A 16,559-nucleotide genomic window follows, 5' to 3' on the forward strand; every position below is an offset into this window, starting at 1 on the left:
CCAAGAAAAAAAAAATTCATCAAAACAATTTTTTAATAATTTAATATTAAGACCCCAAAATAGGTCTCCAATGTTGATTTTACTCTTACAAAATTAGCAACCGTTCACACTTTACACCAACTGCAAGTCAATCAGGAGGAAAAGGAAAAAAAATTCATTTACCCCAGAACGCCACTTCTTTTGGGCCTCTGGGCTTTTTCAACGCCTGCGCCAAAAAAATGAAATCTCCATTTAAATGTGCTAAAGAGGTCCGGGAGCCGCTTTTGGACCATTCTCATCTTTGGCTTTCTTGAACTTTCTGTAAGCCACGACCTTATCTCTTACGGGGTGTTTGGTTCAACAAATGTGGGTATGAGGTTGAAATGGATAAAACTCATACCATGTGTTTGGTTAAAAAAATTTTGTTTTCAAACTCATTCCTCAAACCCATGAGATATGGGGTTTAGAAACCCATGTGAAGAGGTGGGTATGAGCTAAATCAAATTCTTGGGTATTATTTTCATTATTTTCTCCGGTCTTTCTTTTTAACTAAAGTATAATTCTTTTTTTAGCTCTAATTTTAATATTGATGAATACAAAATGTGAATGTATATTATATTTTCTTAGATACTACGTAAAAATATTTATAAACTCATATTTTAATAAGAAAAATTATCAAAAATACTAACTTATTTATTTATTTATTTTTTGCGATTTTACTATCTTTTAAATTTTTTTGCAAAAATATAGAAACAACCAAAATCAAGCAGACATACAACTAGTTGAATCGAGTTTTTTTTGTTGCATTTGAGGTACATGGAGTGGCATAAATTTGTCGAAAGTTGCATCTAATTGAATCAAGTTGCATTAAATAGTATTTTCGTGAAAAAATTGAAAAATAGCATTTTTGAAAATAAAAAAGTATTTTTGCATTTTTTTTTAAAAAATTATAGTATATTTGTAAAAATATCTTTAGACTTAGGTATTTTTCAAAAAAAAATAATTTAGCCTTACTAATTCTGATTAAATCAAGTGATCGTATATAATTTTAGATTTTAATATTAAAATAATAAATTAAAAAAAAAATAATTAAATATCTTTTGATTCTTGATTCCAATCCGTTTATTAACGAGATACATTCTCATCCTATATTTGAACCAAACAGGTAATATCAAGTATTAAGTTCCAAACTCATACCAACTTAACCCTATTCCTAATTCCAACCCGATACCACCCAACGAACCAAACGACCTCTTAGGCGGTTCACATATATTTATTCCTTTTCATTTTTGTAGTACTTTATTAAATTTTCTCTCCATCTAACACTAGAGAGAGAGTTTAAACAATGACATGTATGTTTAACTCAATTACATATTGGATTGTATTATAAGGAGCAGTCATATCTGATCATAAGCACCTTTAATAATAGTGACATATAAGTCCAAGTTGTCATGTGTTGTTGCTCAAATTCAGTATCGAATCTTATCCAGGAACAAATTGATATGATTCTACTTCCTATATAATTGATGTTTCGGGTCTGGTACCCCATCCACTTGTAGTTAGAAATCAAATATTGAAATGCAAACCAACTTATGGTTAATGAAATCTTGGTAGTAATATTTTCTTTTCTCTTCTGTTTTTGATAATTGGGAGCAGTGTTTTCGTTATGGATAAATATCTTGATTTCTAAAGTTATTGAAAAATATGATTTATCTGCTATTAAAAAACTCTTTTGATTTTATTAGATCAGAGCTTATTAAGAAAAGAGAAATGTTAGGTATTCAAAATTCGATCTCAAAATGATTCACAAACTGTACGTGGCACATTGTGATGGATAATAATACAATTAAATAAAATGGATCCCTATACATTCATATCAATACACTTCTTGGCTCTAAATATGTTAAATTTATTATATATTATCAAATTTATTAAAATTTCTACTTAAACTGCATAGAGGGCTATATATATATACATATTACCATTTCGATCAGTTTATTATTATTATAATTATTATTAGGGATTTTTTTTTGAAAAATACCCAAGTCTAAAAATATTTTTGCGAAAATATTGTCATTTTTTAATTTTTTTGCAAAAATACTATTTTCAATTTTTTTTGCAAAAATATGATTTTTGGCAACTAGAATGAACTGCAGGCAACCGCTGAGAAGTTTCTACAACTACATGCAACTCCATTCAACTAGTTACATATCTAATTGATTTTGGTTAATTCCGTATTTTTCCAAAAAAATCAGAAGATAGTAAAATTGCAAAAAATCTTAGAAAAGTTAGTACTTATGGTAATTATTATTATTATTATTATTATACCGATAATTTATTAATGATGTTACATAATACTAATTTGTTAAACTAGTATCTAACCAAAGGAATAACCTTTGATATTATTATTTTTCCTTTTCTTTAATCATATTTTTTGCTAATACTATATATTTTTCAGAATTTTATATACGTACATTTATTACAAATGTTAATGTTAGAGTTGAATGTTGATTTTGTTTTTGCATGTTTTCACTCCGTTCTACGTTCAGATATGAATGTTTTATTATCTAAATGTTCGGGGATATTTACATGCCCTCGGTTAGATAATAAATTCTCAAATGGAAGAATCCCCTTCGCGACGGGTATTGTATTTCGGTTCATCCACATGAAAGTGTTTCTTGACAAAAAAAAATATAATTTATTTAAGATAAGTATATTTTATATCTAACTACAATGAACAACATGTATAAATGTATATATTTTAGTTAACACATTATACATACTTTATTTTACTTTATTCATTTTAGTTAGATATTAAATATACTTAAAATCAATCTCTTCTATATATAATAAGAGAACATGGTGATAATATTCATGAGATTAAAAAGTCTCATTGAAATGACTAATTTACCCATATACTTTAAATATAAAAGAGGTTATTGGGAGGAATTGAACCGGAGTCTTTACATTCACAAGCATGTCATTTTACCACTACATCACACTGTTAATTATGTTTTTTATCATACACATAACATGTGAGTGTCGTAAATAGCAACAATTTATTTAACTTTAAACATTATTACTAAAATATAAAGTTAAACATAGTACATAAACAGATCATTCCCTTATTTATTAAACAATTTTTAATTTGAAAAACATGTCTCATACATTTTTAATATATATTTTTTTTAATAAAAAATATATTGTACATATAATTAATTTTTTTATATGTTGAAATGAGATATACTTCTATAAATAATATATATGTGTACTACATATTTAGATAAGTTATACTTAGCGTATTTCGATTTATTTCAAATTCAAAATTAGAACTTGACCCATTTTTCAAAAAATACACGAAATTTGACTAAATGACCTGCCCGTAAATACCACGTCACTACCTAAATTTAATTTAAATTACGAGTTCGACTAGAAAATCTTACCAACAAAGAAAAGTTTTGTGATATATTATATTGGTGAAAATTAATATCTTTGAGGTCTTTTTATAGAATCAAGTCAATTGATAATATGTATCAAAATTACTAGCTTCAAAATCAGAATTTTACCCATTTTGAAAAAAATACTTAAAATTTGACTACATAACCAAGCCGAAAATACATCATCACTATCTAGGTTTGATAAATTTAAATTACGAGCTCGACGAGAATATCTTACCAATAAGGATAAATTTTATAATTTCTTATATTAATAAAAATTAATATTTTTGAGGTTTTTATATGATTAAGTCAATTGATATTATGTATCAAAATTACTAACTGACTGATTTTACATTATTACATCTGGAACTTGTCCCAATATTTAAATATATTCATAATTTGATATGAGATGTCACAGGCTCCGTTAAAATTACAGATATACTAAATCGATTTATTTATTAACTTTTCACTTTAAAAAGGTTAGATTTAAAATATTATTCAATGATTGTAAATTTAGAAAAAGGTACTTCTAAGGTCCTATTTTTCTCATTCACATTAGAAAAAATTAAACTAATAAAGTAAAATTAATCATTTTCATTAACATGTTATTTAAAAAATGGTACGACATTTGATGCTTTTTCATAAAATATAGTTTATTTATTGCATTATTTAATTAAAAATATATTTATATTCAAATATTTGTGAGACAAATCCTAAATTTTATATTATTCAATTTGATATGGTTATTATAAATAATCAAATACATAAGTCCCTATTTTTTGTGGAGTTCTGGAGTCCAAAATCATAACTTTATATTACAATCCAATCTAATTGTTCAGGTTTTATGTTTCTAATAATTTAAAAACTAAAATAATAAACTAAATGATATAAACGTGTGTTATGGTGTTATATCATTAATGTTCAGCAAATCGAATATTTACGTGTTCTACAACGTGAATACGTATGTTCTTCAAACTGATCATGTTCTATAAAATCATATGTTCTGCAATGTTCAACTTGTCAGATGTTTGAGATTTGCAAGATATTTATTAAAATATTGATATTTGTAAAACATGATTCACATTATAATAAGTTGCAAATTTTTTTATACTATTTTACTTATAAAACATATATGAACTCCCGTACTCAACTAAAAACAAGGATTCCATAGAACTCAACATATGTATATATATATATATATAATAAAATTGAAAAATTATAGAATTCAATATTTTGGAAAAAATATATTTAAAATTAGCAATAATAAATTTACAAAAAAATATTTAGTGTTGGAAAATATTGTACATCTATTTTGAATTATTTGAAAAAAGGTTAAAATTATAATGTATTGTACTATTTGATTTAATCCTTGTTATGCTATCTAAATAATTTTTTTTAATATTAGTCCATATTTTGAAAGGATTGACAAGTTCAACTAATATTTTTTTAAAAAAATCATCAAATTGAAGTTAATTAATTTAGAAAAATAACATACAATGTTATCAAGTTACTATAAAAAGAAATATTAGAATCATAAATGAAAGAAACTTCAAAATGATTTGAATGATTATATTCGTACAAATTTGTCTTCAGATTATTGAAAAAAAACTTATGAATATCAGTAGTTAGTATTTACGATATATATATATGAATTATTTTTATGTCACATCCATGACTGATGCTCAGTCGAGTAAAAATAGATATTGTTTGATTGTCAGTGCTACTACGACTACGATATATAAATAATTGTAATTTATTTATTACATAATTATAATTTTTGAATAATCATAAATACATGTTATTTGAGTAATTTATTGAATAACAATTTGATATATACAAGACCAAGATATCTAGCATACAAATAAACGAGACCAACATAATTTACTCAAAAATATAATAAATAGTAATTTACATACATACACGCACATGTGACTTTATCTTTACCAATAATAAATATTCAATTTTAATGGTGTATTTCAGAGTTATTGATATATATACTACAAGAAAATAACAAAAGTTTTTTATGTTCAGAAAATAAGAATGATCAATTAAATTTAAGTTTTTTTTCAATTTGTTAAAAACTAAATAGATTATGTCAATTTTAATTTATGAATTGACAATTATCTGACATCTTATAAAATTAACTTTGTATAATACAGAGGATTAATAGTTAAGTACACGACGTAGATCAACTTTAGTTAATGAATTAAGACATTAACAATGATATTAAATCAACATAAACATTGAAATTAAAAAAATAACATTTTTCTTAAAAAATAAACTTATATTAATTATAGTGCAAATTCTACTTTGTTGAATATTATGATTGCACATGTCTTAACCACTTTAATTATGCATTACTAATCATTTTAAATTAAGCAAGGTAATTGTAAATTAGTAATGACTTTAGTAATAAAATATCTCATTACTCCGGGTTTATTTGACCAAAACTCAAATAATTTACCCGACTCTGTAATATACATATATGTTAAATTTTTTGTGTTTTTTATAAAAATATTGACAATATTTGTTGGATTAACTTAGTCTTTTCTTTTTACACCTACAGTGACTACCCTGCTTGTATTCATTTAGTAAATACAAATTACACGACAAAAATAAGAAAATATGCATTATGATTAATGAGATATATTAAAAACGTTATGAACATTATTAATGTTTTACATGAAAATCATACACATTGATAGATACTCAATTTGTATTTGATATGTTTTAGACGTTATACAATATTTATCAATAAGAAAATGATGAAATTTTTTACTAATATAATTGTATGGTGTACAAAAAAATCTAGAAAATGACCCGTGTCTCGCACAGGTTATATGCTAGTTATATATATTAGAGGAGAAAATGGCTTTTAATGTGATTTACTAATATAAAAAGAAAGAGTAGAAGGGATATGAATCGAACCTATGATTAAAGGTGACAGTCACCAATTTAATTTCAACACAACTGAGTATGTACACAAATTTTTGCATTGATAATTTTATACTCGACTCCAAAAAAAAAGCTAACTTGAATTTGATAAGTTCAAACTCGACTCAACCCGACTCGAATTACATCGCTATATAGAACTATAAAAATGTTCATCTTCTTCTGATTATTATGATACTATCTCCCTATATATATATATATATTGAGGTCATTCTAATAAAACCAATTTTAGAATAAAATCTAGAAACTAAATATTTTTTTAAAAAAATTACTTCGAAATATATCACATGTAGTATGCAAATCGATCGTTGAGAGATGGAGAAAAATACAGTGAAGTCGGATTTTAAAAAAAAACTTACCATTTGACGGGAAAAATCAAATTAAATACGGAGGGGAAAAGCTGAGATTGTGTGTGGGAGGGTGCAAAGTAGTTGTGTGTGATGTTTTTAGGGGGACATTAGATTAGATTGATTTAATGATCTAGATTAGTTTCTATTTTCTATTCTAAATTTAGTTTCTATTTGATAATGTGCCTATATATATTAGTAATATCCGGACAACTTGTTTTGTCCATGTCTTTCATGACATTATGAAAACTTATTTATGTTATACAACGTAAGCAGAATCGAAAACTGTCTGGTTCGCCTCGAACTCGAGTAAAAAATTCGGGCTCCAGCTCGATTTTCACCGAGTCTTAGTTTCAAGTTCGAATCTCGGTTCGTAAAAATTTCGACAGGCTCCATAAACTCGAATTGATTTCACTAAATATTGATATAAATTCAAAATATGATCGGTCCGGCTCGAGTTCGATTCGATTAAATAAATAAAATACCGAATATTTAGATTAAAATACATTTATAATGAAAAAAGTTAGAATTAGTAGAGGTTCGATAATACCAGCGAGTCTTACAAGTCGAGTAGGACTACATGTAATTTGGGGTTTAATCGAGTCGAGTTAAACACTGTCATATATAAGTAATTTACTTATATATCCCTATATTTAAATTTGGTTTAAAAACAAACAGTTGAAAGAATTCGAACCTATGATTTAAGGTGACAATCAACTTAAATTCGCCATTATAACCGATGAGCTTCAAAAATTTTTTGATATTTAAGTTAAAATCATTAAGTACAAATGTAAGGATCAGAAAAATTATATTTTTAATTTTTTGACATCTAGATTAAAATAATTAACTACATGCGTTTATATATCACAGATAACATTATATCCTATATATAATTGTTGTAAGAGAGTTAATGGGACTTGGTGATCAGGGATAAAACAACCATTTTATTTAATAATAGTATTATTAAGCAAATAGATCAAGGTTCGATTCCTCGCGCGAACAAACATTAACTTAATATTAATATTAAGAAAGTTAATATTATTTTATAATTAGAAAACTATCATGTTCTAAACTATAAAATTAGTAAATAGTTTATGTTTGCTCTAATAAATATTATAAGAAATTATAATTACATAAGATTGATTGTTTTGGAAAAACTTAAAAAGAATTAAAAAAAACTGATAAGATGGAGAAAATTATATTAATATTTTATAAAACATCTCATGCAGAGTACAAAACTAGTATAATTTAAAGGTGACAATCAATTTAGGTTCACCATTATAACTTAGTGAGCTACGAGAGAATTTCGATATGTAAGTTAAAATCATTAAGTACATATGTACGGATGAGGAAAGTTATACTTTCTATATGTTTGACATCTAGTTAAAATTATTAACTACATGCGTTTATATATCATAAGTAATATTTTCTTTAATATTTATTCAAAAAAATTAATAGCAAAAATATTTTTGTTTTCGAAAATTAAACTCTACACATTCTTTAAGTCATTTTGTAAAATACATACAATGGGTTAATTTTTATTTTAAGCATATGATTATATTCAAGAAAGAAAACACTAAATAATATATGATCATAAATTATATAATATTTATTTAGTCAAATTTTGGGATCAACAACATATTTATATTCTTAAAAATTATTTTTTGATAAAAGCTCGATCTCAACTCGTATAATAAATGAATAGAGTTCAAATACAATTTTTTGACCTCGATAATTTTTAAACTCTACTCCAAATAAAAAGCTAACTTGAAGTTGATAATTTCAAACACGAATCGATCAGAATCAAATTATACCACTGTAAAGAACTATAGAAATATCCATCTTATTCTAATTATTGTGATTTTTTGATATATATATATATATTAGTAATGTTCAGACAACTTGCTCTTTACATGTCTTTTATGACATTATGAAAACTTATTTATGTTATACAACGTGAGCCGAGTCGAACACAGTCATGTTCGTCTCGAACTCGATAAGAAAACTCGGGCTCGATCTCGACTTCCACCGAGCCTTAATTTCATGTTCGAATCTCGATTCATAAAGTTCGATAGGCTCAATAAACTCGAATTTATTTCACTAAATATTGATAAAAATTCGAAATGTGATCGGTTCGACTTGAGTTCGATTCAATTAAATATAGAAATTGTAAATAAAATACTGAATATTTAGATAAAAATATATTTATAATGAAAAAAGTACAATTAGTGGAGACTCGATAATACCCGTGATCCTTACGAGCCGAGTAGAACTATATGTAATTTGGGATTTAATTGAGTCGAGTTGAACACTCTTAGGTTTGGCTCGAACTCGATTAAAAATTTCCGCCTCGAGTTCGAGTGAGCCTTAATTTCAAGCTTGAATCTCGGCTCATAGAAAGTTCGATAGACTTGATATGCTAAAAATCTTGAATTGATTTCACCAAATATTGACAAAATTCGAAATACGATCGGTTCTACTCGAGTTTAATTCAATTATATATATAAAATATAATAAAATATTAAATATTTAAATAAAATACATTTATAATAAAAAAGTTATAATTAATAGAGGCTCGGTAAGGCTCGCGAGCCGAGTAATTGAAAACTCGAGCTAAGTAAATATTTCGAATAACTCGAGTTCGGGCTCGACTCGATTATTCAAACTCGAGTAATTCACGAACAGTTTGATTTCTTTACATCGCTAAGTGTAATATAATAATATATACTAATAATTACATGATAATGCGTCATTTCCAAATCACCCACAATTTTGAGAGAATATATAAGTGATGTCGAAAAAGGGATGAATAATTAATTGATGCACAATAAGGCTCGCGAGTTTTAAAAGCCGGATAATTAGAAACTCGATCTCAGCAAATAATTCGAATAACTTAAGTTCAAACTCGGCTCGATTATTACCGAGCTAAATCGAATATTTTATGAGGCCGCGCTCGAGTATTTTATGAATGATTTGATTTTTTTACAACCCTAATGTAATACGATCATGTTACTAATAATTTTGCGATCAGAGATTATATATATACTAACTCACGAAAATTATGCGTAATTTAAAAATCACCTTCAATTTTGAGAGAATATATAAGTGATGTCGAAAAACGGATGTACAAATACATATAAGATATAAAGACAAAGCATCTTATGTTAATATTTTTGGATTAAGACTTATGAAAATGTCAAGGTATATCAGAAAGTTGATAAACCAAAATATGACATGAATTTTATGTGAATATGCAACTTTCAGTGCATATGAACAATATTTGCAAGGTGAATGAAAGTAAACACGAGATTGATCATTGCAACAAAGTGTTATTGTTGAACAATGAATTTGTTGTGGCTAAAATGAGCATTTCGAGAATATGCAAATTACATAATATTGAACACCGTACCAAATTCACATTACACGTTTACACAAAATTTAAGGTTCGATAGCACAAACAAAAATGTATTTCAGATTTCCCAAACTTTTGTTGTAAATCATGATTTGAAAGATAATCGAAAGAAATTGAAATAATACTTTGGAGGAGCTCAACTTAGTTGAAAAAAAAATACAAATCAAGCTATAAAAAATAAGTGACAAATAAGAGATACGTTTTTCAAAAGAATCAGCAAACAAAGGAATTTCCTTTTAGAATTTGTTTCTAAAAAATGGTTGTAATGAGAGTACTGAAAAAGAATAGGGTAAGCACCAAGAACATAGAAGACACAATAAATACAAATTTGTTATGTTCATTAAGTGCAATTTTGACCATGCCCTAAATATTGATCAAAAATGAATTGTCTTGAGTGCAATGGAACACATTATAAAAATAAAGACGAATTTAATTAAATCTTAAGGTTTTAATAATCGATAACAAAGAATCTTGTCATGAAATATAATGTTTGCTTTGATGCGGTGGATATTACAATCATACAATAAAAATTAAGTAAAAACAAAAGATAAAATCGATTGATAATTGAATATTAACTCAAAGTATTAATAGATGCCGAAAATGTGATACAATTTATAAAAAATAAGGATATTTGGAAGTAGTGTACAAAATTTATGCTTAAGAGTTTCTTATAATCATCAGTTCGATATTAATAATATAATATCAACCTCCTAGTATGGAATGGGTATAGAATCAAGCTACGATCAATTCATAATAATGCATATATAAATAATTTCCGTACTTTGCACGTACATTCATGCTAGTCTATACTATACTATTATAAGCACAAAACCCTCTATTTGATAGTTGGTCAGTTGTTCTGTACAGTTGTTTGGTATGGTAAATAACAATCATCGGATTTAAAGACACATAGAAGGGAACCAATGAATATAATATTATATTAATATTTAAACTGCTCTCATAGATTAAGCGTTCGAATCCCGTCAACATCGTATTATATTAAATTTTTATATTCTTTATTTTTTACAATTTCTACAGGTTCAAGGTTCGAGTCTGTGAATAACATATTATATTTTATATTATTTATTTTCAGTTAAGTTTCAAATTATTATAAAACATATATCATTATAACCTATTATGTTCTTCAATTTATTTTTCAACTATTAAAAATCTATATTAATATATTAATAATTTTAAGACAAAATATATTACTAAAAATTATCCGAATGTTAAAAATAATTCGTGCAATATTGTACGAGTTATAGGCTAGTATTTATTTAAGTATGAATAGAAAATAGTAGTATTAATAAGCACGAGTTTTTCAAGGTGGTAAACTAAAAATAAAAATATAATTTAAACTCCTCTTTTAAGATCATAAATTCGGTTGACTTTAGGTCAAACATAGTATTAGATAAATTAAGCATGAGAGCTTATTGCTAAATTATGCACTATAAGTTTTTTTTCCTGCAAAGTGTAAGATAAGTTTTGAGTAGGAAAATGGAGTTAACTTTTATAAGGAAGTGCTGATAAATAATTAAAATAGATGATTTCGAAATAAAAAAAACTCCAATAATTCAATTTTATACGCTATGCAAAACCTTTTCTGGATACGAAAAACGATGATCAAATTATTTTTGATAATTATTTAAAGTTCCTTTAGGTATTAGTTGAACAAATATATGACATTAGCTGCTCTTAAAGAATCTGTTCCAAGTTCGCAAATAATTGCATACTGAAAACTGCTCTAGAAATGATTTTGGAAATCTTATGGTGTCACCCACCTTGGAAATATCCTTTAGAAATTATAAATGTTAACTGTATGGGTAATTTTTACTTTATCTTTCTTATACATGCTTTCCAAATAATTAAATAATCTCTAACAAGAGTCATAGTGGCTCGGTTGGAAGTGTAAAAATTCTTGCCGACGGTACGTTGCTTTAAGCCATCATCCCTTTTGGTTCCCTTAGGTCCGGGCCTGGAGTTATTACGGTAGTTAATAAAAAATGAACCAAATAATATTTGGGGTTTGACGGCTCACCTTGTTGGGCATAAACTAGGAAGCAATGATACGGATACGAGAGTGCGAGTGCGTAGTGCTGCGATACGGGAATTTGACAAATATAAAAATATGGGGATATGGGTGTGAGGGGACACGAGAAAAATAAACAAATAATTTTATATATTTTATGTTAAATATAATAAAACTTACTAACAAAATCAAAAATTGCTTGAAAAATGAATCAAATGCATCATTTATTAATCTAAAATACAAAAATACAAGTAAAATCTTTTAGTTTATGCAAAAATGAATACAATAATCAATATTTATGTAGTAACTAATAGACATAGATACTTAATTTTGTAAATGTAGTTTGCTAAAATAGATTTGAACTACAATTTCTAAACAGAAAATTTCATATTAGTATCATAGAAGAATCCGTGTGTCCGATTCGGGGATACGTGTGTCGGATTCTCCGACACGAGGACTCGGCAGCGACCCAAGTCTCCCTGCTTCTTAGGGCATAAATAAGAGGTGGGTTGGAGGGTTGGTGGGCTTTCCGTTCATCCCTAACACAACCCCATGCTAACATGCACGTACCCCGGTAACCTATTTGGGTTAGGGCTTCATTTTATTATAGTATAAAAAGTTATTTTATTTCTTTACCTTTTCATGCAGGGGGTCGATCGGCAGCTAAACATTGTGATTTCATGGAAAACACAAACCCTACATACCTTTTCTTTCCCGAACATTGTGATACGTAAATGTTACGACGGGTTTTGCTTTGATGAACTTAAACATGATTTTAAAGTATTTGCTATCTTTGGTTGTGATAAATACAAGGTCTCGGTGTATAGTTCGAAATCTGATTCGGGGAGACTGATCGGAGATTTTCCGTATGGAATAGTTATTGATGAAACTAGATGGATATATCAACACATGCACACACACATAGTAACACGTATAAAACTGGAAAGACAAAGTTTATTTTACTTAGACTTGAGAGTTCTACTCTGCACTTACAGAATAAATAGTAACCAGAGATTTGAGGACTCCTATCCTAAAACAACTGCAACTACTTCCTACATTTGCTCGACTAACTCCACTATCCTAAAATATCTGACGGATAACACTACGACTAATTCCTAGCTGTTTACATGGGTTAACAGCTTCTTTATTCAAATACAAAACATAAATCAAATTTAAATTATTTCCAACAAGCACCCCCTTAATTCAAATTTGGGTTTTGAGATTTCTGATGCCAAGCAGCGAACGCATCCTTTCAAATTTCACAGTGGCCATAGCTTTTGTCAGCACATCAGCTCGTTGACTGCCTGTTCCAATGTGTCTGATCATGATCTCACCTCCGTCAACACGCTCACGGATGAAATGATATTGAATATCAATATGTTTACTGTGTCCATGAAATACTGGATTTTTAGCGAGGTCTATTGCAGACTTGTTATGTATGTAGAGTATCACTGGACCAATGTTAGCATCAGTAAGTCTCCCAAGTAAGTTTCTCAGCCATATACCTTGGCAAGCAGCCGCAGTAGCTGCCATAAACTCGGCATCACATGAAGATAGCGCCACACAACGCTGTTTTTGAGATACCCACGTTATTAGACTATCGTTGAGATAAAACGCCATCCCTCCCGTACTTTTCCGATCATCGAGTTCCCAGCCAGATCACTATCAGAATACCCCGTCAACATATTGTTGTCGCTCCCGCTTGAATACACCAATCCATAACTTAGCGTTCCTTTCAAGTACCTTAGAATTCGTTTCACAGCTTGGAGATGCATCTCAGTGGGCCGTTCCATGTAACGGCTGCCTATACCAACAACAAAAACGATATCTGGTCTAGTGTGAACCAGATATCTCAAGCCACCTACGATGCTCTTGAACATGGTTGGATCCACGGGTGTTCCAGTTTCATCTTTATGGAGTTGACAAGCGGGTTCCATAGGGTATTTAGTGGGTGTACACTCTGACATACCACTCTTTTCCAACACCTTCCTAGCATAAGATGTCTGCTTGAGCTCTATATACTTCTTAGTTTGCACCACCTCTATCCCCAGGTAATGAGATAGTTTCCCCAGATCACTCATGTCAAACTTCTCACTCATTTGTTCCTTAAACCGCTGAATCATGGAAACACTTGTCCCTGTTATCAATAAATCATCAACATACACTCCAATAATCAATGTCTCACCCTTCTCCTGTTTAGTGTATACAACATGTTCATAAGGGCATTTTATGAAACCCAAACTCTCTAAACACTTATTTAACTTTGCATACCAAGCCCATGGCGCTTGTCTAAGTCCATAGAGAGCCTTCACCAGCTTATAAACCAAGTGTTCCTTGCCTTGTTTCACAAAACCTTCAGGTTGCTGTACGTACACATCCTCTTGTAAATCTCCATTCAAAAAGGCAGACTTAACATCAAGATGATGTACTTCCCATCTATTTTTCGCAGCCAATGCCAGGAGTAATCTCACGGTTTCCAAACGAGTAACAGGTGCAAACACTTCCTCAAAATCCACCCCTTGTTTTTGTACGTATCCTTTCGTGACAAACCTCGCCTTATGTTTCACAACCTCACCATCAATATTCTTCTTCAGCTTGTATACCCATTTTAAGCCGATCGGTTTATGCCCAAGTGGTAGTGCCACAAGTTTCCAAGTATTATTTCTTTCTATTGCCTCGATCTCACTCTTCATGGCTTCCTCCCATGGTTTTTCTTGGATAGCTTGTTTGTACGTGACTGGTTCTTCAGTACCCACAAATAACAACTCATCCTCCTTGAGTTCAATTTCCTCCGTGTTAGCATAGATGTCGTTTAACAGCCTGTACTGCTTAGGTGTGCTGCTATTTTCAGAACTTTCGGTACCACCTTGACTTGACTCGAACAATTGCGTGTGAGTCTCTGGTTCACTGTCACTTGATTGTGGCGTCTGTACAGGAGTGTCAGGTTCAGAAACAACTTCTTCATCTATTTATGTTGAAAATGGATGCCCAGTAATGGTGAACTGACCTTGACTCTTGGTGACTGCACCATCAATATCACTCCAGACCCACGATTTTCCCTCATAGAAGACCACATCTCTACTAATGTGAACTCTGTTCTCCTCTGGATCGTATAACCTGTGGGCTTTCGTCCCTGGCTCTCTCCTGAGGTACACCACCATCCTTGAGCGATCATTTAACTTTTTGGTATAAACTTCAGGTATTTTCATATAGGCACATCAACCAAAAGTCCTGATGTGACCAACATCAGGCTTTTTACCTGACCACGCCTCATATGGAGTATTGGAAGAGAGACCTCGTGTGGGTAATCTGTTGAGCACGTACACGGAGTGTCGTACGGCTTCACCCCATAATTCTGATGGGACTTGCTTTTCTTTGAGATAACTTCTAGCCATGGATACCCCTGTTCTATTTCGTCGCTCTACAACTCCGTTTTGCTGCGGGGTGTAATGAGCTGTGTATTGTCTCACAATCCCATTATCCTCACAAAATTTTGCAAATGGTTGAGAACAGAACTCCCCCCCTCGATTTGTACGTAGTGTCTTAATTTTTTCACCAGATTCATTTTCCACAAGCTTCTTAAATTTCTTGAACTCGTCTATTGCTTCATCCTTAGTGGACAGAAAAAAGACCCACATTTTACGACTAAAATCATCAACCAAAAGCAAAAAATACCTCTTTCCAGCTGGTGTACATGGAGTGATTGGTCCGCAAATGTCCCCATGGATTAGCTCCAGCACCTTCCCTGACTTGTAACTCGATTGAGTCGGAAACGGAGCCCTAGTTTCTTTTGCCATCAAACAGCCTCTGCACACAGTTCTTGGATGTACCAGCTTTGGCAAACCCTTTACCATCTCTTTTCTGTTCATGAGACTTACTGCATCAAAGTTTACGTGGCCCAGATGAGCGTGCCAAAGCCATGAATCTGTTTCAGCTTTTGTTAGCAGGCAGACTTCTGAATTTTCTTCGAGCATAATCTTGTATAAACGGTTGGCTGTCCTTTGCACCTTCATCAATAGCTTCCCACCATTGTCATATATTCACATAAAATCATCTTGCAATACCACCTTATTTCCGTCTTTTTGACATTTGACCAAGACTAAGAATGTTGTTACAAAGATTTGGAATGTAAAACACATCCTTAAACACTCTTGTTTCCCCGTTTTTGCACTTAAATGCGATTGAACCTTTCCCTTTAATGCATACCGTTGATCCATCTCCAAACTTTACTTCTCCTGTCATACTTTCATCCAAACTGAAAATTTTTGATATGTCTCCAGTCATGTGATTACTTGCGCCATTGTCTAGATACCATACTTGAGATATCTTTTTCTCCCTTCCGGTCATCTCCAATTTTGGAACAACGCTTTCCTCGTTCAACAACACCAGTGGGATCTTCTTCT

This window comes from Apium graveolens, chromosome 1 (assembly GCF_009905375.1).
Source record: "Apium graveolens cultivar Ventura chromosome 1, ASM990537v1, whole genome shotgun sequence".
Taxonomy (NCBI): Eukaryota; Viridiplantae; Streptophyta; class Magnoliopsida; order Apiales; family Apiaceae; genus Apium; species Apium graveolens.